This window comes from Malaclemys terrapin, chromosome 3 (genome assembly GCF_027887155.1).
Source record: "Malaclemys terrapin pileata isolate rMalTer1 chromosome 3, rMalTer1.hap1, whole genome shotgun sequence".
NCBI classification, from domain to species: Eukaryota; Metazoa; Chordata; order Testudines; family Emydidae; genus Malaclemys; species Malaclemys terrapin.
The window spans coordinates 112,113,186-112,136,712 of record NC_071507.1 but is presented as its reverse complement, the minus strand read 5'-3'; the positions used below and the strand labels follow the sequence as shown (position 1 = coordinate 112,136,712).

The following is a 23,527-nucleotide window of genomic DNA, read 5'->3' as shown; positions in this document are numbered from 1 at the left end:
CCCCCGGCCCGGCACCGGGCCCCCCCGAGCACTGCCGGCCGAGCTCCCGAGCCCCCGGCCCAGCACCCGCGCCGCCGACCGCATGTCCGATTTTCCCGGACATGTCCGGCTTTTTGGGATTTCCCCCCGGACGGGGATTTGGAGCCCAAAAAGCCGGACATGTCCGGGAAAATCCGGACGTATGGTAACCCTATTTTTAAGACATACAGCTTTCAGATCTTTACTGAAAACTAATAGGCTGGTGACACATTGCAGAATGAAGGCTTTGTTGCAGTAAATCATCAATTAGAAGTAACTTTTAGTTAATGTTTGGCAATAAATGCGTGCTCTAATACTTGGGAGGGAACGGGGAGAGAACAGCAGTTTATCATCAACTGCCTTCAGTACTGGAAAAATGCAAAATGTCATGGTCCAATACACAAAGCACTCATTTCATTTTATCTTTAGATATCTAAGTTAGTGTAATTCTTAATCTAATATTCAATGTCACATACACTGCATTTTCAAAGAAACTTGAGGGACACTCTCAAACAAAAGGTAATTAAAATATATTACTTATTAAATATAAAAAGGTCTTTGTGTATACACAGAACTGAAAAAGAGTTTGACACCACCACTACATAGGAACATGTAAATTGCCATACTGGTTCAGATGCATGGCCCATCAACTCCAATGTCCTGTCTCTGACAGGGCCCAGCACCAGATGCGTGAGAGGAAGATGCAAGCAACCCTGAAGTAGGCAGATGTGGGATAATCTTCCCAATGAAATTCTTGTCCTAACCTCCAACAGGTAGAGATTGGCTTGATCCTTGAAGCATGGAGGTTGAATATCCCCTTACAAAAAAAATTATTTTAGCATCAACTATAACTCCTCCCGATATTCTTGTTATCCATAAAAGTGTTCAAATCCACTTAAATATCGCTCAAAAATTATCACTAAATAAAAATATTTGTCTGAGTCATAAATTTCATACTCTTCTCCTACAACTTCCCTTTTTTTTTTAAATTGTTTTCACCAGATATTGAGTTATTTTTCCCCTCTTATGTCAGTTTCCATTTTCTCCATCAGAACGCCCACATTCCTAATAAAAGTTGAGCAGACCACCAGAGAGCCACAAGAAAACTTACAATGAAGAAAAGGATGGCCCTTAGAGTATTTTGGAGATGCAATAATAGCCTTCATTATCCCTAACAAAGATAATAATACTTAGTTAAAACTATGAATAAAGGTGAATCTGATAAATAAAATTAACCAGCCTCATTAAAAGGATATCTGTCCTTTACCATAATGGTTCTATGATATTCTTAGACAAATTTCGTAGGGACAGGTTCCAAAAAAGCCTTTATAGAAGTCTTCAGGGTAGAGCACTAACTTTCTATGCTTTCCGTTTCCAAACATTAAAGGTTTGGGTTCCACAAGATTCTGGCAACCAAAATAGCATTTAAAAAACAAAAACAGGTTACTAATCTTTGCAGCTAGCAATGTGGTTTTCTGTTTGTTTTGTTTGCCTTTTTTTTTTTTTTTTTTTGTTAAATCTAAAGTTAGTTTAAAAGCCTCAGTCACACAAACTTGGGAAAAGCAGATTAATAAAAGCAGTTTAGCCTACTTGTTTTCTTACTTCTTTTACTATAAGTATTCTTGCAGATATCTGCATTTTAGTAACACAAGATTTGTCATTGCCAGACCTGATCCAATCATTGACCCTTAAGTACAGTACCCTGCCGTTAGCAGTAACTATCATCAAAGATTGCAGGGGAAGTTGGGGAGGAGGGGACCACAAATACAGTGTACCTATGTACCTACCCAATTATGCAGTTCTGTACAGGGGCTGGGAAAATTCCTTCCTAGTCCCTGTATCAAGCATGGGTGTAAAACTCATTTCATATAGAAGGCCTGACTCTTGGCATGGGCCACTTTTGGCCCACAGACTACCCACGAATCTCTGGGTTTGTCTATATAACCCCAGAGTTTGGACTACAGCGGAGTGATGTGTAGAGTGCACCAGTGGGTTACACCCTTAACACCACCTTTGAAACAGGACTACATCAATGCACACTAGCATGCTCTGCCTGGGGAAGTTAGAGCACAACACACTGAGGAGCTATACATAATCACACCCTCATAGTATGGACTCTGGAGTCATGTGAACAAGCTGGAAGATCCATAGGAAGTCCACAGACCAGATGAAGCTGGCCATACTTTTGATATTCCTGAACCATGCAATTTGACTACTCATGTTTAGCCAAAATTAAGAACTCTCTCTTCAGCATTATCTCCACTTATTAATTATTGCAGTGAAGTCATAGTTCTGTACTCATGACATCACAGTCTTATGGAAATGGAAGTAATGCAATCATAATGCAGGATTAGGATTTCAGTTTAGGATCAAAGAGATGGAGCCAAATGTTTAAATAAAAGATTGTCACTTAGCAAGACTACCACGTCAAGAAAAGTTATCAAAGCACGTGAAAGATGCTTGCATTTCAGTCAGATTCATTTGAATTTCTCTCAATAGAAAAGTCACTTAAGCATCAAAGCAATCCAGTGAGGTTTACTATACAACTCAAAAATAAAAAGCGTGAAAGACTCTTCTGTTGCCTTTAAAAGTCAGTATGATGCATTTAGCAAAGATTCACAAGATGCCTTGTCCACTTGTTCTGCTTGGATAATATCATTTATTATCTGTTTTGGTAGTGCCCACAATGTACTAAACACAGGACAAGCAAAAGCATTGTTCCAATCCCAAAGAAATGGTAGCTAGTACTTCTTTATTTGTCCATGGAAGAAAATAAAAACCTACCGATTTTTATAGCTATTATAATATAGTAATTCATTCATCTTATAAAGGACCACTGACACTTGTGGCACTATCTGAAGGATATGTAAACAACCCCTTTGAACCAGAAGGTCTGGTCACCAAAAAAAATTCGTATTTCCCACATCAGAGCAGCAGGTAAATCACACTAATATGAAAATGTCTGTCTGGTCCTCTGCCTATCCCCAAAAGTCTTGAAAAAGCTGAGACTTACAGAGGAGCTATACTGCAAACAAACAGACGTTTACTGCGTAAACACTTATGCATGAGCTTCCAGAATGAGGAAACAAGCACAGCTAGTGCGACTGCTGTAGCTGCTTAAGATAGCTTGTTAAACTACCCATCCTTAGCTTAAACGTGATCAGATACAAACTCTTCCAAGTGGTGTCTTAAATGTACAGATACTTTACTATACATTTTCTAGTACTGGAACACTTATTTTTAAGTCATATTACAACATATAAATAACATTAGCCTACTAAATGGATACGGAATAAGTCGTTTCAGACTAGTCTCTGGAATAGGTGAGTCCAGGTCTTCATCCTGTGCCTTTGTTACGCAACTGCCTGCATGTTGTGGCTTCTCAAGACAAATACGTGGACACTTTTACCCAGTGTTTAATAAAGTAGATCAGAAGAGGCTTCTTGCATCAATCATTGCCACGCCACCGCAGATATTTTATGTTTGCAAACACATTTAAAATTATAGCGAACGAATATCAAATTTAAAAGATTCAGAATAATCAAGAAAGCATTGCCTAGTATTCTGCATATCTACTTTCTTCCTAAAACATGAAGACAACGTGGGCCTCTGACAAGGTACGTTTCAATTTTGCCATCACTGATTTTATGGCATCTGCCAGAAAATCATGGAGCCTGTGGACGTGGATAAATATGAGGGACAAACTACCTATTAAAAAACAAGATATAAAAAATAAGTTTTAATTAGACGTGTTAGAAAACTGACAGACAAATGTACTGAACTACATTTTACTATGGAGGAAAAAGTATCTGAACAGTCATAGTAAAATATGTCAGCATGTCAATTCCTTTTCTCCAAGAAGGAATACACACAGATCCTTTCCCCAGGGGCTCACAGATGCAGAAATTATAAGACCATAAGGGACCATTATGATCATCTCATTTGATCTCCTGCATAACAAGCCAATCAAGTTCACTCAGTAATTTCTGACTCAAGCCCATAATTTCTGTTTGAGCTATATCATCTTTTAGAAAGATATCTAGCTTGATTTAAAGATGGCAAGTGATGGATAATCTACCACATGGAAGCGGCGGCCAGCACATCCCTCGGTCCGCACCTCTTCCCACAGCCCCCATTAGCCTGGAGCGGCGAACCGCAGCCAGTGGGAGCTGCGATTGGTTGAACCTGCAGACATGGCAGGTAAATAAACCGGCCCAGATTACCCTGGCGGGCCATATGCCAAAGGTTGCCGATCCCTGATCTACCACATTCATAGGCAAGTTGTTTTAATGGTTAATTACCCTCACTATTAAAAATGGATGCCTTATTTCTACACTGAATTTGTCTAACTTAGGGTTACCATATTTGAACTTTCAAAAAAGAGGACACTCCGTGGGGGGGAGGGATACCCCGCCCCCTAGCCACTCCCACTTCCCGCCCCCTGACTGCCCCCCACAGAACCCCCAACCCATCCAAACCCCCCTGATCGCCCCCTCCTGGGACCCCTGCCCCTAACCACCCCCTGGGACCCCACCCCCTATCTAAGCCTCCTTTATCCTTGTCCCCGACTGCCCCCTCCTGAGACCCCCCCCACCCTAACTGTCCCCCTAGGACCCCACTCCCTACCTGTCCTCTGACTGTTCTGACTCCTATCCACACCCCAGCCCCCGCCAGATCGCCGGGACTCCCATGCCTATCCAACTGCTGCCTGTCCCCTGACTGACCCCCGAACCTCCAACCCATCTAACCCTCCCTGTCCCTTGACTGCCCCAATCCCTCTCCACACCCCTGCTCCCTGAGAGGCCCCCACCCAGAACCCCTGATCCCTTCCAACCCTCCCCCTGCTCCCTGTCCCCTGGCTGCCCCGATCCCTTTCCACACCCCCACCCCCTGACAGGCAGCCCCCCCCCAGAACCCCCGCCCCATCCAACCCCCCTGCTCCGTCTCTTGACTCGCTGCGCTCCCTGCCCCGCCCCACCCCACCCCAGCTCACTTCTGCTCGGGCTCTGCCTGCTCCCTCCGCCCCCCACCCCTTGGCTTGCCTCGAATCAGATGTCCGCGCGGCAAGCCTGGGAGGGAGGGGGCGAGAAGCGGAGTGGCGTGGCTGTGCACTCAAGGCAGCAGGCAGAGGCAGAGCGGAAGTGAGCTGGGGTGGGGAGCGGTTCCCCTGCGCCCCTCCCCCCGGGGTTACTTGCTGCGGGCAGACCCTCCCCGCGCCCCCCTGCCCCAGCTCACCTCCGCTTTGCTACCTCCCCTGAGCGCTTTGCTTTTCCTCCTTCCCTTTTGCTGTGCAAAAGTCTGGGAGGGAGGGGGGTGGAGGGGAAAAGCAGTGCGCCTGGAGGCTGGGGCTGGAATTTGGGGAAGGGGTGGAGCCGGGAGTGCCTATGCCCCACGCAGCGCTGCCGGCGTGCAGAAGCTGCAGGGGAGGGGGGTAAGCGGGGGAGGAGCTTTTGCTGCTGGAGAGGCCCCAAGTGAGCGGCTCAATCCGGCGCGGATGCCCTGTCAGCCGCTTTTGGGTCTTTAAATAGCCGTCCGGGGGGAACAAATTCCCCCCGGACGGCTATTTAAAGACCCAAAAACCGGACATGTCCAGGGAAACCCGGACGTATGGTAACCCTATCTAACTTCACCTCCTAGTCACTGGAGCTTGCTCTTTTTTTTTCCCTATTAGATTAAAGAACTGTATTATCAGAAATCTGTTTCCCAGGGAGGCTACGATCAAGTCACCTCAAACTTCTTTTGGATAAACTGAAAAGATTATTCTTTAGTCTCTCAGTAAGTTTTCCAGTCCTGTAATCATTCTTGTGGCTCTTTCCTGAACCTTTCCAGTTTTTCAACACCCTTTCTGAAGGGTTAACAGAGAACACAGCATTCCAGTAATGGTCTTGCTGATGCCACAGAGATATCAGGTGATATTCCTAATTGATATTTTGTATATATTGATCACATTCACCGTCTTAGATACTGCATTACACTGAGAGCTCAGTATCACTGCTATCCAGGATACAGCTCCACAGCTTATAAGTGTGACCTACAGTCTTTGTTCCTAAATGTGCAAGCATGCATTTGGCTGTTTTAAAAATACACAGTGCTCAAATGAGGCCACTTTACCCAAGAAACAAGATCAGTCTGTATAACTGACCTATCCCCATCATTAATTTACCACTCCACCAATTTTTGTGTCATCTGCAAAACTTTATATTTTCTTCCAAGTTATTGATAAAGATAGTGAATAACACTGGGTCCAAAAGAGATCCCTACAGGACCCCAGTAGACACATCCCCATTGGATGACTATTTTCCATTGACAATTTTTTTTCCCGTCACTTAAATTTATAATCCATTTAATATGAGCAGTATTGATTTTATATAGTACTAATTCCTCTCTTATTTTTTTATTAATCAGACTGTCTTTCACAGGTGCTTAAACCCCACCCCACCCAAAAGACAAAAGTTTTGCCGTGGCAGTGTAAACAGCACGCTGTCGGCAGGAGCGCTCTCCTGTCGACAACGCGAAACCCACTCAGAGGGGGTGGAAGTATTTTGGCAGCAAAAGTGCTGACAAACAGCATTTACACTGCCCGACTTCTAGAGACGCGACAAAGCCTCATCAGTAAAATACCTTACAGAAATCTAAGTATATTATTGCAGGACAGTTATCTTTATCAACCAAACCTGTAATCTCACCAAAAAATTATAAAGATTGTTTAATAAAAATCATGTTAATTGGTATTAATTATGCCATCTTAAAATTCTTTACTGATTTTGTCCCATATCCACCTTTCCATGATTTTGCCTAATATCGATATCAGGCTAACAGGCCTATAATTACCTGGGTCATGATCATCCCATTTACCATTTTAAAATACTGGCAACAAGCTCAGCTTTTCCCCAGTCCTCTGGAACTTCAAGTCAACATTACGTTAAAAGTCAACATTACTGGTTCAGAGCTACTAAGCCAATTATTTTAAAACTCTTGGGTGCAAATTATTCAGTCCCGTAGCTTTAAAAATGTTTAATAGCTGCTATTTAATATGGTCTCTAGTTATGTATTGAATAGAAAGATATGAATATATCATCCTGCTTTTTTCTGAATATATAACAGAAATGTATTGAATACTTCTTCCGTTTCTACATTTTGATTGATAATGTTGCCATCCTTGTGTAGTATCAACCTATACTATTGATAGGATTTTGTTTGTTCCTGATACATTTAAAGAATTCCTTCTTATTGTACATAACTAGGCTTGGCAGAATTCATATATTTTATATAATTTCCACAGATGATATCTGTTTATTTTTAAGAATTTTATATGTATTTAAATTTTCACAGTTGTGAAAAATAAAAAAAAAAAATGCTTAAACCCCATAATTTATCTATTCAAATTTTCACAGTTGTGGGAAGTCATGGGGGGGGGGGGGGGAGAAGAATCAGAAAATAACTAGTTAATTATAGTAGACACAGAAGCAGAAAGTTAAAGCTTTATAATAAAAATACTAATTGTCTTCATGCACTAAAACATAAAAAGTAAATAGCCTTCCATCAAACTCTAAAATGTTCTCAATCAGTATTTTTCTTACCTTGCGTATCTGTAAATTCCTATTATTGATAGAAATATTTTTTCATTTGTTTGTATGTGTATGGTGAAATTGAGGTTTTTGAACATTTACCAATACAAATCTAATCCTTACCATAACCCTACTGTCTGTAGATCTTTCACTGATGCCTTTAGGTTCCCTTATCAATTGTCTGCGTATCTTAACAGCTGATTTATACTCATTGCTATCACTCCTCCATTTTTCAGAGAGAGAGAGAGAGAGAGAGAGAGAGAGAGAGAGAGAGCGCGCTTTTTTCACCTCCCTTCTTAAAACAAAAACAGGATTATTTTATGACTGTGGAATTGTTGCTTTTGGAAAGGGGCATCTAATAAAACATTCTTTAACAATTCCCAATAATCATAATCATCCATATTTTCTTCTACTCAATTTAACTTATGGTTGTTTGCAGCTTTGAGAAATTGTCCTTTTAAAAGTAGTATACATATATGTTACTGGACAGGACTATATTTCAGTTTGCACACACGAAGCAGTTGCACATATGCAACCAACAATTTTTAGTTCGGTGATCAATTCACCTTTACCAATCAGAATGATGCCCAATATACAGCACTACCTCAATTTTGTTGAAATACTTTGTGTTACAAAGTTATGTATAGTTTTTAGAAACTCCAAAAATGTTTTACTAGTGACATCATGAGAATTCCAACACAGAACCCCCAGACTGAAATCTGAAAATGACCTTTTTTCTTGCTACATATAAAGGATAAGGAGCTGCTAATCCTATCCCTTCATCTGATTTGGTGGACTATAACAGAACCTCACTAGCACTCCATTTTATGATTTATGTGCAGGCTTGGGTCCCTTCTCAAGGAAAAAAAAGCAGCTGTCACTGTCAATCAGGGTGAGGCCTGGAGAAGGGCCCACCTACCAGCTTCTTGCAAAGAGCTTGCTTCAAGTCACTGTCACTAACAACATTAATGCAAAAAGCATGTAAAGCAATCAACTATGTACATATGGGCATTTTGCCACTGGCCTGAGGCTATCATTCATTTCCAGAATACCTGTGCTTTTTAAGTAAGTTTATAAACTACTGGAAGGTCTCTTAAAATTTATGTGATTTTGTCCCAAAACACATACCCCACTAGACATGTACACACAAAGAGGGGCAGGGAGGCAGAAGGGTTAGCTCAGATGACATGGACTTGGCTGGAAAGAAGAAACTGACATTAGCACAGTTTTTCACTCCTGGAGTGTGGTGTGTGCTGACCCTTCATTCATAGGAAGTAACCAGCATTGAAAAGAAGGTAAGAATGTTACAGAAAAGTTTATCCTTACTTTTCATTTACTTTCTCTGAAATAATATACTATGTCTGGCTGTTGCGTATGCATGGGTAGGTTTTCTCTCTCAAGAGACTTGGAAACAGTTCAATCCAATTTATAGTAGGCAACTCGAACATCCCCTCAACTGCTCATCAGAAGGACTTAAGTCAAACAACAGTAAAAAACCCAATACTACAACAACTGGTTAATAATCTACATGTTAATGCTTTGGTTAATACTTTCACCTAAATTCCATCCCCTACTTTTAAATCATGATTCTATGGTGGATCAGAATTGTCAGATACCTTTCAAAATTCTTTCCTCTGAGCAGTACAAGAACTAACTTTCTCTCTCAAATACCTCTTGGAATTATGCACATAAAAGACAAAATTATAGGAGTTTAAGAATAAGGAAAGGAATAATGCCCTTACTTTTAATTGCACTTTGCCATGGACTATAGGATCCTGATACCAAACGCTGCCTCCATCAAATCTGATAAGATGTGTTTATAATATTTGTTGAATATATGGACTGTAGCCCAAACAGCTGCTTAGCATGCTAGTCTGTTTTGCACTTTCTCCAACAGTGCATAGACCTCTCTCTGCAGAAGATGCTTCTATCCATTTTGTGATTTCAGGACTCATTGGAGACGTTTGTCTTGCTGCTTGCATCTTGGTGTCTTGACCTGGCCACTGTGTCATTAATCATCATCATCCCTTTACTGAAAGGCAAAATGCTGTGGATTTCCTAAGTTATTCTGTCCTACAATGTATATTTTGATTGTCCCTCAAACACTCATGTTGTGCCTTCATTTCTTCTTAGTATACAATGGGATTGAATAGAAGCAAGTGCTAGTCCCTGAGTCCCGTGGAATGTAAGTGTATTCTTGGAATGGAAACATTTTATAATTATTATTTTAGACTTCTCAGACTCATCTTCTCATTGTGCATCATACAATATTGATCTCTGACTCCAATACCCTCTTGAAGAAAGTTATGGGAACTAGAAATGTCATCCTGACAGATAAAGTATGAGACACTAAACATGAAAGCTTGTTCCTGCAGCATCTGGTTACCTAATTCAGGACTTTAGATAGTACTTGGATGCAACTAATACTCATTCTTGCTGATAGATGCTCCTGTGGAAGATACTAGAGATTGGAAAGTTCCATGGATTCATTTTTCATTCTCTCTATATATCAAGCATGCCTAAATTCATTCCTCACACAAATATAATAGCAGGGGTTTGGGGGGGGGGGGGGGCAATCACTTGATCAGGAAATCCTTAACTTTTCAATATTTCCTTTGGCACAGCCAGGCTACTGTGCTCATAAAGATTGGGTCTGAATAGCAAATCAGTCACAGTTATAGCAGATTTGCTGATAAACGTGTTTATCCCTCCAACTGACAGCTGAAGTACTTGGGAGAAAACCTCTGACCAATGAGGGTTCAGTATAGCTCTCATCTTTCAATGGCTCTTGAAAGTAATTGACTCAGTGGAAATGCATGAGGTTTGTTGTGACCAGGCCTAAGCCCGGTGTTACTTGTTCTAGATACGTATTTTTCTGTTTGGGGCTGATACAGATAGTTCTATCTTGGGTGCCTGTAGCATGGATGTTATCCAGGCTCATTTCCTTGACTTGGGGAATTGTCTCCTTAGGCCATGTTCTCTATGGTTTAGCCTTTATTTTTACATACATTGAATCAGATTTTACACAAACTTTCGAGAGAGGAAGGACAGTGGTTGAGTCAGTAACTTAGGACATGGGAGGCCTGGGGTCAAATCCCTGCTCTGCCAAGTATTTTCTGTGTGATCTTGAGCAAATCACTTAGCCTCTCAAGGAACTGAGGCACAATTTGTAAAATAGGGGCAATGGGATTTTGTGCAGATAAATACAGTAAATATGGAACCTAACAGATCTACAAAACCAGTACACCTAGCGGGGGGTGGGGGTGGGGGGGAGAACAGATGGGCAAGATGAGAATAAAATTTAAATCCTTATAGTATCAAAAGACCAAAATTTCCTTTTTATATAAACAGCACTTCTTACTTGTCATTGAAACATTAATAATACCCAAGGGTTCTTCTCTTAGATACAGATCTGTAGCATTGACTATTCCCATTCACCGCAGATATGCTAGGTCATCACTCTTAGACCAATAAAAATCACTATCTGCACAAGTGACAGGCTGACAGGAAATCTGTCTTGTTCCCTAAATAAATGGAATTTTACCATAAAGAGTTCAGACACATACTATATCTGTTCAGAAACCATGTACATTATAATTAAGAACTTTGTACTGAATTACATCAGTAACATCTGACCTTTCCCATTGGCTCTCACTCCTCACTTATTTCAATTCTGAGCAATACCAGCTAACCTCCTTTACAAGCAAAGAGTTACTCTGCCAAGCTGTGAGGGACAAGGTTGTGGGATCTGCTATGTCAGAGATGGCAGCCATATACCCATGTTTATGATCCCTCCAAGATCCAGAACCAACATTTCAAGTAGGCTTTACAAATAGAGTTACAATACCCTTGCAACTCGGTCATAAGTTAACATGCTGACTCCTTGGCTACACAATGACATCACCCTGCTGCCAGGCAAATAAAACCCCAAGCAGTGGCAGGCATTTTTACAGCCTACCTACTTACTGGTGTTCACACTGACCTCATCTGCAAGAGGTCACCTTTCACATGATCTGTGTTTACAGAGGTGAGAAAGGGGAATGAAAAACTCAGAGGGCAAGGGAAATGAGGATTAAATGAATGTTCCTGATCTGACAACACTCCACTACAGATACAGTTAGCTTAGTAATGGCAATTTTAACAGATCTCTATACCACTAATGGATAACAATACACGGGTTTAAAATCTGACCGGTCTCCAAATACACTTGCTTCATTAGCCCACAGTAAATGAAAGAAAAAGTTACTTCATTTTTAAATGTTACCAGTTTAATCAAACTGTGGTTCTGCACAATTGTAGAGCTTTATTACAGTAGCTATGTTTACCATTTAAAAAAAAAACAGTAGATGCTGCATCAGCACCTACAAGCAGCAAAAGCATAACAAAGGAATATAAATTACACACTGAACAGCAAAAAGGAAAGAGCTTGAAAAAAATCAATATTTAAGTAGGCAGTAAAATTTCAGATACTGTATTGTACAAGGTGCATTAATTTTAATATTTCCTCTCTTTGCCCCTTGATTTTGTTGACTTTAAGGGGATTCCTGATTTTAAAAAATTAAACAGAATTTATCCTCTTTATTCTGTCTACCCACCCATCTACTGTTTGTTACACTCACTTCTTTTGAACTTTGTCTTAAAATAGGCTGCTGGTTTTGGGGGTTATTATGCAGTGTGTAACCCTATCCATTTGTACAGCAATTAGCACAGTGAGGCTCAGATACTCCTTGGGAACCCTGGGCACTACTGCAATCTGATCACAACCCAACATGTTGTATAGAAATACACCCATCTTCTAGGGGAGTTTATATCGTGATTATGGTTATAAACTGTGATCACAGAAGACGAAATATTCACAACTAGCAATTCACTTTCATTGAATATTCAGTGAAAATGACCTTAAGTCCAGGCTTGCAAAATTAACAAACTACTACCCTGGAGCCTAAGCTTACTATCTATAGGGGGCATACTTGCGCTGCACCATGCTGCCAAAGGCCACACACCCCTGTAACTGAAAGCAAACAGTTGTCTACTGTAAGAATAATAAACCCGAACTCCTCTCCAAAAGCCTTGACTGGGGTGTGGTGGAGAAACAAGATTGGCTGTGCAACTAGTAGCTTAACAAAGTCTGCGTCTGGAGCAGGTTCTAAAGTGAGAGTACACCCTGCGCAGCGCTTCTTCCTCTATATAGCAGGGGGGGCCCAACTCAATATCGCAGCTTGTAACAACAGTGGTAATTCAGCACAGGGAGAGGGGACAATCTCAGGTAACCAGGTACTTAAACAAGGAGGAGCTTTGTAACACCAACTTCTTGAACTCCTACTGCACACAACATTTCAACAGAACATTGATTGGCAGTGTCATAGTTAATACATTTTAGAAAGGTAAGTTAACATCTCTGATATTTGTTATAGCTTGTAGAGGGTGGTCACCCACTCCTACCTTAAAAGGCTTAAACCAGCCCTGGGAGAGAGCTGAGGCTGAAAGAGGGCTGCTACTAGGAAAAGCAGCAAGCCTTGACTGATTGGGGAACCAGCCACAGATGCGGCCACGCCCCAATCAGGGCCCAGCTGGCCCTTATAAGAGGGCAGGGGGCCAGGAGCACAGACACTATCTCTCTAGATGTGGGGAGGGATGGGCCTGGCTGCTAGAAGCTAAGCAGGGTACTGAGACTGGAGCAGGGATGGGGAAGGCCAGAGGAGCTGGGAAGCTCTGGCCTAGAAACCCCCCAGGCTGCAGGCCTTGTTAAAGGCCAAAGAAAAGTACTGAAAAGCCCAAGCGTAGGCAGAGGCAGCAGGTCCAAACCCCCCTTGCCCATGATGAGTGGCATTTACACTGCAGTCTGCCCTAGTGAACGGGGGCTAGTTGATGACTGGCAGTGGCCATAGACGGAGGCAAGGTGGGAACAGAGGGGATTGGGGGTTCCCTGGGGAAGGGAGACCCAGATTTGTGGGGGTACTGCCTGAAAGGGGCACCGGGGTCCAGGAGGGACTCAGGCCCAGCAGCAAGTGGGACACCAGCATGCAGAAGGTGCTCTGGAGGCTGGAAACGCTAATTCCCTGGACAACCAGCAGGAGGCGCCGCGACAGTGAGTCCTGCGCTGTGACATAGCTCCTTTGCATTCCTGGCTTCATGCCACTCTTTTCCTGTATGAAATCATGGTGCAAGTTGTCTCCAATGTGTTTCCCCTTTTCCTTCTTCTCCCCTATATTTTCTTCCACTTTTCTTTCCCAAACTCACTCAGATACTGCACTTCTCTTTTCTAACTTTTCCACCTAGGAGTCAGGAGAACAAAACATACTAGCCAATGCCGAATACAAAATGGTGAAAGGCTATTTGTTCAGGAGCAACACCCTAGTAAAAAACTCACCTCCATTCTCAGCCTGCTGGGAAAGCATTGAGATTTCACCCAGCTGCTCTACCTCAACCTTCCCTGGGGATTCCAGCCTGCATAACAGACTTTGGCAACGAGGTACAGAATCTGATAAACTTGAAGCCCCCATTACTCTAGGGGAGAAGCATTCATGTTGTTCCGCCTACCTCACAAAGGCTCATATTCTACTACTTTATTCCTTTGCTATCCTGTTCCTGAACAAGTTGCTCCCATGACGGTCTCTCCTGATACTTATAGCTATTCTCAAGCAGTGGCAGAGTGAATCCGAGCCAATAGTTTTAATGCTGCCCTCAGGAGTCTGAGTAGCAACAGTGAAAATTGACTAGGATTGGTCATTTTTCACCCTACTGCACTGTAACTCTTTACCTGCAGCAAGTGGATTTTTCAAACCCTACCTTAAATTACCACCCAAGAAACTGAAATAACAGGGGAGAACTTCTATTAAAAGATGGAGCAAAACTGGGGATTACTTGAAGAGGGGGTGGCTTTTAAGAGACTACCTGCTTAACGTTGCATTTTGCACAGATTCTATTGTTACTTTGTTTGACTAGGTCTTAGCCAATTCCCAGCCTAACCGATTTAATCAATGCTAGTGCAATACATATGTCTGTGCATGAACATCAGGAGAAAATAAAGTTTCAATACCAAATCAATTACTTGGCAATCCATACTCAACCACAAAGGTGTGGCTCAACTAAAGGATATCCATGACCTTCCCCCCCCCCCAAAAAAAAAAAAAAAAAAAAAAGCAGCAAGCAGTTAAGCTTTCATTCTGTATCCATAAAGGTTTGAGCTCTCTTGGCAGTTGGCTCTGAGTGCAAAGTACAGTGAGCCAGCAATTCTGCTAATAATATCCAAGCACTTTTAACAGTTTCTGCTAGCTTTATTTCTTGCAACTTTCTAGGGAGAGGATAATCTGGTTGTTTCACTGGATGTGAAAGTAGCAAGTAGATTATTCCACTTGGAGACATCATTGTTTCTATTACTAAAAATCTTCAGGGTATTTACTACTCCAATATCCACATTTCAAGAAAAATCAGATTTATTCAAACTCCACACAAAGCAAGATATTTGATTTCAGTCTACATTATCTGTAAGGCCTTCTATAACACCAGCCCACTTCATTATTCTCAAGCACATTAAAACTCAGTATGGAGGTAGTACGCTATGCTGCCTTCCCAATCCTACTGTGCATCTGAAATATCAAGTTATAAACTGGGTGCTGTTTATTTACAAGGAACGGGACAATAAGTTGATGAATGAGCTGTATTGAGCCAGCCTGATGATAGATGAATAAGTATATGTTTAGTAGGATTTTATCTGATAGACATTCATTTCCTGTATTAACAAGGCAATTTATTATTAAACATGCCACTACCAAATAATACAAAGATGTGATAATCATTAATGATTCTGTTACAACATAAAACTGCCCATCATTTTAGAAGCCCAGCAAAACATATTTCCTGATCAAGCCCCCTGAAGTTAACAAGGGATAAATGCAGCATGCCACCTTTGCACTTCAGCAAAGACCACTAATGACAGGATATTCTCCTAGCTCCACAAAGCTATCGTGTATTAACATGATCAGCACAGATACTGGGTACTACATACACTATAATATGTAAATATACATATTTATATTTGAATGTATACATAGATTGTTTTGTTTGGGGCTACTTTTTGGGGTAGGGTGCAGGTGGGGAGGCTGAAAGTGGTAAAGAAACCAAAAATTCACCAACATAGTTTACAAAAAGCATGTCCCCTTTCTTTTCAATACACAATTAAGAAAGAGAAGAAAATAGACAACAAAATTTCTGAACCCTCCAGCACATGAATTTGCTGGGTTTGGTTCTCTCCTTAATAGATAAAAAACCAAAACAAATATCATACAATAAAACTTCTAGATTTAAGCTACTGTCTTCCCTATGGCATCTCTCACCTAAATGGATCAGCAAACAAAACTCTCTCACAAAGTTACTCTGATCCCCTACCCCTAAATGGCCAATTCAAACCATTAGCAGCAAAATGATAGCAAGAACACAGCACTCAATTGCTCAGATGTCTGGTAAAGTTTTAGAGTGTTCCATTTAAATCCTGCTCTCCTGTAGCACAAAGAGCATGTTGGTACATCTTTTCTCAATCAGTGTCTCTAAGGAAGGGCTTAGAATTTCATGACACTGTTGGCATTCTCTCCCCTCTTCAAAAGCTGCAAAATGTTCAATTTTCTCCACAGAACTATTTCTCGGTTGATATTTTTCTACTTTTCAGAGCAGCAACTTCAGCCATTTCCCTTCACCTTTCAACAAATCTTATTCACAGCCGGCTGAAATTAAGCTTCACCTATTGTGACGGGTTGGATGACAGAAACCCCCTTGGGAGCTGCCACCCGATGTGCAAAGACTACCCCTGTTCCTGTTTTCCCTGCCAGCTCAGGACTCCAGCACCCTGTCTTGCTGATCCAGACACTCCAGTCTGCTCCAACACAGACCCAGGGTCTGAATCACTTGTCCCAAAGCTGCAAGTTTACCTGAAAACAGCTCACAGAAGTGTACTTGTCTCTAGCACTCAGATGCTCAACTCCCAATGGGGTCTAATCCCAATTAAATCCGTTTTACCCTGCATATAGCTTATGCAGGGCAAACTCATACATTGTTCACCCTCTATAACACTGATAGAGAGATATGCACAGTTGTTTGCTCCCCCAGGTATTAATACATACTCTGAGTTAATTACTAAATAAAAAGTGATTTTATTAAATACAGAAAATAGGATTTAAGTGGTTCCAAGTAGTATCAGACAGAACAAAGTAAGTGACCAAGCAAAATAAAATAAAATGCGCAAATCTATGTCTAATCAAACTAAATACAGATAAACTCACTCTCAGAGATGCTTCAGTAAGTTTTTCTCAGACTGGACACCTTCCAGGCCTGGGCACAACTCTTTCCCCTGGTACAGCTCTTGTTCCAGCTCAGGTGGTAGCTAGGGGATTCTTCATGATGGCTCCTCTCTCCCTGTGTTCTCTTCCACCCCTTTATATATCTTTTGCATAAGGCGGGAACCCTTTGTCCCTCTGGGTTTCCACCCCCCTCACTGGAAAAGCACCAGGTTAAAGATGGATTCCAGTTCAGGTGACATGATCACATGTCACTGCAAGACTTCATTGCCCACTTGCCAGCACACACATATAACAGGTAAACACAGCCATCTGCAGACAATGATCCTGGTTAATGGGAGTCATCAAGATTCCAAACCATCATTAATGGCCCACACTTTACATAATTACAATAGGCCCTCAGAGTTATGTTTTATATTTCTAGTTTTAGATACAAGAGTGGTACATTTCTACAAATAGGATGATCATACTCAGTAGATTATAAGCTTTGTAATGATACCTTACAAGAGACCTTTTGCATGAAGCATATCCCAGTTACGTTATATTCACTTATTACCATATTTTTCTAAAACTATCCCAGTTACATTATATTCACTTATTATCATGTTTTTATAAAACCATATAGACTGCACAACGTCACCCCTATATAAATCCCCACAAAACTGCACTTTATGCAAGTAAAAGGAGAAACTAGAAATTAAATCTACACTCCTACCCACCTGGGTCTGCATCTTAGCCATAGCCCCGTCATGCTACATGCAAATTGTGTTAGGTGTGCCCACGTAAACAAGGATCACATGGCCCTTATACTCCCATATCTCCATCAATACACTTCCTGTGGGCCTATGAAAAGACTGATTCTGGGCGATACAGCTGGTACACCCTTACACCAGTGGCCTGCCCACTAGGCACCCCAATGCAGGGTGTAAGTGGCATGCAACTGGCCCCCCACCCAGGATGAATTTTGTTCAGTTTGAATACGAAAGCATTATTTATATGGATAATGAAAAGTGTTCAGAAATTTAGACATCCGTTTCAAACAAGCAACCTTTCCACTATTTGGTAATTCATATCTTCAACTCTTACCAACTTGTGCGGTAGCTTTTAACCATGGAGCTAGTGACTGGTCTGCACCAGAATCAGCCATGTATGTTTTGGGTTGGGAGCGCGAGGGTGCGGCATTGTTTTTTAATTTATGGTGACGGTACAAGGTCATAACTAATTTCTGCAGTGTTCTTCACAGGAAGAAGAAATTTTGTTTCTCTGGATCAGATATTGATTTTAAGGAATATGTAAAAAAGGTGCCGGAATAGTCCCTGAAATCCTTTCTATACTTTGCCTCTTTCTTCTTTCTAAAAATATACTTTATTTCAGGACTCATTTTCCCCCACGTTTCTTGAAAACTAATTCCACAACATTAGAACATATCCAAACCAGACGCATTATGTTTCTGAAAGACCAGGCACAAGAAGATGCTCATCTCACCATACCATTCCTGTCCACTACAATTTAGACATTCTTCAGATAGCATTTGTATCCGGGGAGGGGTGGGAGGAGGGTGGAAATAGCCCTTACATTAAAAACCAGCCTTCATTAAGTGGTTCCCCTCGAGCAGTCCATTACAGGCTCTCACTCACTGACCCTGCATTGCCTCTCAGTGTGTCTGCTCTTAATGGGTAACACAAATGTGGTAAATGAACTATCTTCTTTAGAGTAAGGGTAAATGCACCAATAGATATAATAATATGGCCAGAAACACACCCCTGTCCCCAACTCACTATGGAATATGTCCCCAATCATATTACTAAAAGAGCACCATTGTTCATAAAACATTATACAAAAAAAAAAAAAAGACATAATGAGCACAAGGTGTATCTAATTGTCCCCTAGGAGTGAGTAGGGGAATATTCTACATCCAGAAATCAGATTTCATCTTTCCACTAATGGCCCTTAATGTTTCTAATGTATACTTTAATTACACAGCTGATGGTGAGATAGATAGATAGATAGATAGATATATCTATGTTCCTAAGAGTTCACCTAGATAGACAAGTAGAAAATATTTGCTTTAATACCTATAAAAAGACATGCAGGTAGATCAAAGGAAAAGAGCACCCCATCTTTCTTCCCCTATTTTAAATGAGTACAAGTCAGTTTAGAATTTGCCCCCTGCAATGCATAGAATTCTCCCTCTTTATTCCATTCCCATTTTCAACCCAACTTCATGCAGCTGCACTTATGCAAATAAAGTAAGACATTACACAAAAAATGCAGAAGTCCGGCAGCACTGAAAAATGTTTACGTTCTCGATGCTTTACTGTCAAAATTATCTCACCCACATTTTGAGCTGCGTAAAACCTGCAATGGAGACTTTTATACTGCATATCACTAACCCATTACATTTTGTAAGGAGTAATCCTGATGACTCAAATGCAGCCCAGACTGTTTAAGTATACTGCTCTTTGCAATCATAACAACAACCCACATTTGACTGTACCACAATTAAATTCTATGTATGCCTATATTTTTGCCAATTACCAGCTTTTTTGCTCAACTACTACAATATTATAGGTGTGATATTCAAATAGTAGTTATCCTACATAAGGATACAGATTGCAGGAGAAAGGGGTAACTGGATGTGGACCACATTAGATAATGTTTCCATTGATATTAATGATAAAGTCCAGATTCCTTATCATGCAAACTGTAGCTCAAACAATTTACAAGTTTTAATATTTAAAACTGCAGGTGACCACCTCCTATAACTATTTCCCCTTACATTTAATAAAAAGTTACATATACTGCATATATAGGGTGACCAGATGTCCCGTTTGTATAGGGACAGTCCTGTTTTGGGGGACTTTTTCTTATATAGGCGCCTATTACCCCCCACCCCCATCTCGTTTTTTCACAGTTGCTATCGGGTCACCCTATGCATATATGATTTTCCCATAATAGAAATAATAGACTTTTCACTTTGATCACAATTTGAAAAATGCAGTCTAGATCAATATAGAAAAACATGTCTGAAACTGCATTACTCATTCAAAAGAGGTTATTATACCTGCTGTGATGGTAGCAAATACCATAGTTAAGGTTGCAAAATACTTTCCATTATTACCTGTTTTTGACATGCTCATAACATTCCAAAACATTTGCCTATGGCTCTGAAATTTTCCATGCTTGATTTCTGTCCAGTGGAGAGCTTTTTGTAAAGTTTGACTTAAAATCTCTTCAGCCATTAGAATTATGGGAGAGAAGAAAAAAAAATACCTCTCCCCTGTCCAACCTCTCTCACACACACACACACACACACACACACACTACCTGAACCATCTTAAACAATGGTAGAAGTTTAAAAGTTGAGATTTGGCCTGGAGATAATTCTCACTGAATATTTTGGTCTTTGCTTAGTTTCAACAAATGTTTTATTTTGAGAAAGTTAGGAGGACTTAAAACTGCACACTAAGCATGTGCAATATTCTTTTTTCACGTAGCCAGGTGCTAAAGCCTTAAACAAGCACCCACTAAAGTAGCCAAGAAGGCATTGGGCAGATGTGTGGGATTTAATGAAGATATAAAAAATTAGGTATCCTTCCCCCAACCCCACAGAGCAGCTCCATGAAGAGTACTTCAGCCAATGGTTATAGCTTTATTATACCCTACAGAGTTGGGAAGCTTGGGAGGATCGGAGCATCACTGGATTCTCTGCTCCTAGCCTTGCATCTCACTTACTGTGCAGAGCTCTGTCATGCACTTCCCATGCACAGCTTTCTTGCATTGAACCCCTTCACCGTACAGAGCAATGGGCTGGTTATTACCCTTAAGAGAGATCCATGGCATGTGAAGAGCTATAGAAAAGCAGGACTTTTCAAACGTAAGTAGCAAAAGGTTAACTTTATTTGCACCCTCTCTCCTCCTGTTGCTTCATTATTTTACCTCTCCATAGTTGGATGGCTGCTGGAAGAGAGCATCAAGGGATGCCTGACAGGGTGCTGCTCTGTGGTTTCAACCACTGTTGGGAGGGTGCTACTGCAATGCTGACAAGTGCAAGGCATTTTCCTCACACTGCTGGCATCTCCTGCTCATCCACCCACTAGAGCTGGATGAAATTTTTTGTGGATGAATCATTTATCCACTGAAAAATGAAACTTCTGGCCGATCAAAAATATTTGCAAATTTGGGTCAAATTTAATGAATAGTTTTGGCCAAAAAAGATTTCAAGACAGCCAAACCATTTCATTGTGACTTTTTCAACCTTTCATTTCAAAAAGATTTCAAACCTTAGATTTATTTTTAAAACAAGAGTACACACACCAGGAAATAACATGAAAGATGTGGAAAAAAAACATTTATAGTCAAAAGCAATGGTTTGTTGTACCCACTTCTTTTTTCTACCCACAACCTGAAATTCTTTCAGTTTTAACTTTCAGCGAGAAAAACAAAACAAAACATCCAAAACAATTTGTTTTTCTGGATTTTTCAGTTGAGCCACCAAACTCAAAAACCAGTTAGTTGCTCATTTCTACCACCCACTCTCACTGATGGTCAGAGACCACAGCATGAGAGAAAATAAAGAAGCCCTTGGAACTCAGTGGCTATTTTTTGTACTGCTAGTGTTTACAAACATGACAGCCAGATGCAGTGAGAACCACAGCCACTTCTCCACCTCTCTGGTACAGCTTCATAGAGTGGGAGCCATCATTTGAACTTAAGTTTATTTTCTCTCTTTCCATCTCCCCTGTACTTCCTACCTGTAGCCCAGGCAAACTGGTTTTGCAGAGCACCCTCTTTCCCACTTAGCTGTTCATCCAGGACAAGGATACAATGAGGGGAGGGTTAGCTTCTTTTAGCCATGTTATTCAACCAGACCCTCCTGCTGCTCCTATGAACAGCAACTTCAGCCAGCTGGAAGATAAGTTCTCTGTTCCTTGCACCACTCCACCTACCACACTTGCATTTGACTTCCCACTCTTTACCAAAGAAGTGTCTACTTCACTCTACTTTAATTCTGACTCTTCATACCACTATATTCTTGCTATCCCAACTGAGTAAACCCTCAATACCTCGTAATCTAGTTACACTCACTTATTTTGATGGTAGTTATTGTGATGGGGGCATCTATTCATTAAAAACATTACTGAAAAAAATCAAACTCACTCATTTTACATGCGTCAAAAAGGCATCAAGGCAGTCACCTATTTTCTAGAAACCTGAGCCACATTTAACTGGTGACACAGGGGTGAAAGAAAGTTGCTCAGTCACATTAGCCTCACTCAATATTTATGAACAATCTGCTATTACATATTCTTTGGTACTTTTAGTTCTCGTCTTTAAAAAAGATGTAACATTTAAAACATTCCACAAAGATGTAAAACAATGAACGTATGACAGTCTGACAACGTGGCTACGGCTTGGGTGTTCAGAAATAGTTTAACTAGAAATACCTTAAGACTATCATAAGAAGTCCCACTGCACAGTAAAATCCTAATGTTCCAGTCCATTTCAAACTTGAAACAGTTTGAGTTCCGGTGTGATGTAGATCTTTTAAAAATCAGAACCACTTAATCCTAGTTTATGCCTTCTGATCAAATTGCAAAGTAACCTTATTGGAGAGCCAGCATTTGAAACTGGGTACTAATTCCCAAAAATCATCTGTAGATTTTTAAACACCTAACATACTAAACTGTGGCATTGTATAACTCAGTCTTGCCTGCATTTGTATGATCACCCTGTTTTGTGATATAACTTTCGCCCTTCATTGTACAAAGACCTGATCTTTGATTAAATAAAGGGGGCTTAAACATGTTTAAGTGGAGGGGGGGGGGGGGGAAATACTTCTAAAGCTTGTGTGACATTTGGACAGGAAACTATACTCCACAGAATGGGAATGCAGTGGGGTGAACTGGTCTGTCACGAAACTGAACAGACATCAGGTGTCAGGTTAGGGAGCAAAGAGTCAAACTGATTGAAAATTGTACGACTGACATGTTATTTAGGGAGACGCAAGAGCTATCTTGTCATTCAGACTCTCAAAACCTAGCTATTTAAACTGCCATATGAACACATATTATGAGCAATATAATTCCACGCCATTTTAAAAGGCTAAATATTTGCAATCGTACAATATGAACCTGAGAATAGACAACCAACTTCAAGCCTTGTTCTTTGGGACTACTTTCGACACTAACAAAAACACCATCAGCAATGAATGCTGTCTTAAGAACTTACATCTACTTTCCTACATGCATCATCATCACACATTTTGTTAAAATCAACTATAAAACCTGCTCAACACATGAGCCTATTTTACAAGATATTGGCATGGTAACATGCACCCATATATTAACAGCAGCAGGGTGAAACAGCAAATGCCTAGCTAGCCACTAGTTACAGGAGTAAAAATTACATATACTCTCTAACCACCATTAACACACAACAAGCAATAAATGAAGGGGTAAGAAATGGTAAAAGGGTTATGTTGCTTGTAAATGGCAAGGTTCCTTCTCTTCCCCACATGCCTAAATGGAAGCTATGTTAGCTACAAATAGAGTGGCCATGACCTTTTCTCCTCCTCTGCATGATTAATTACTTAAATGTCCTATTAATTGGAAAATGTAGCTGAATTTCAAACGCTTTCATTTTCTTTGC

At 40.8% G+C, this 23,527-nt stretch overlaps 1 protein-coding gene across 7 annotated transcripts in view; it reads right to left on the bottom strand.

Annotated features, from left to right (window-relative positions):
- Positions 1 to 23,527, bottom strand: part of PTPRK (protein tyrosine phosphatase receptor type K) — a 581,323-nt gene that overhangs the window by 431,929 nt on the left and 125,867 nt on the right. The gene's annotated exons all lie outside the window — the stretch shown is intronic.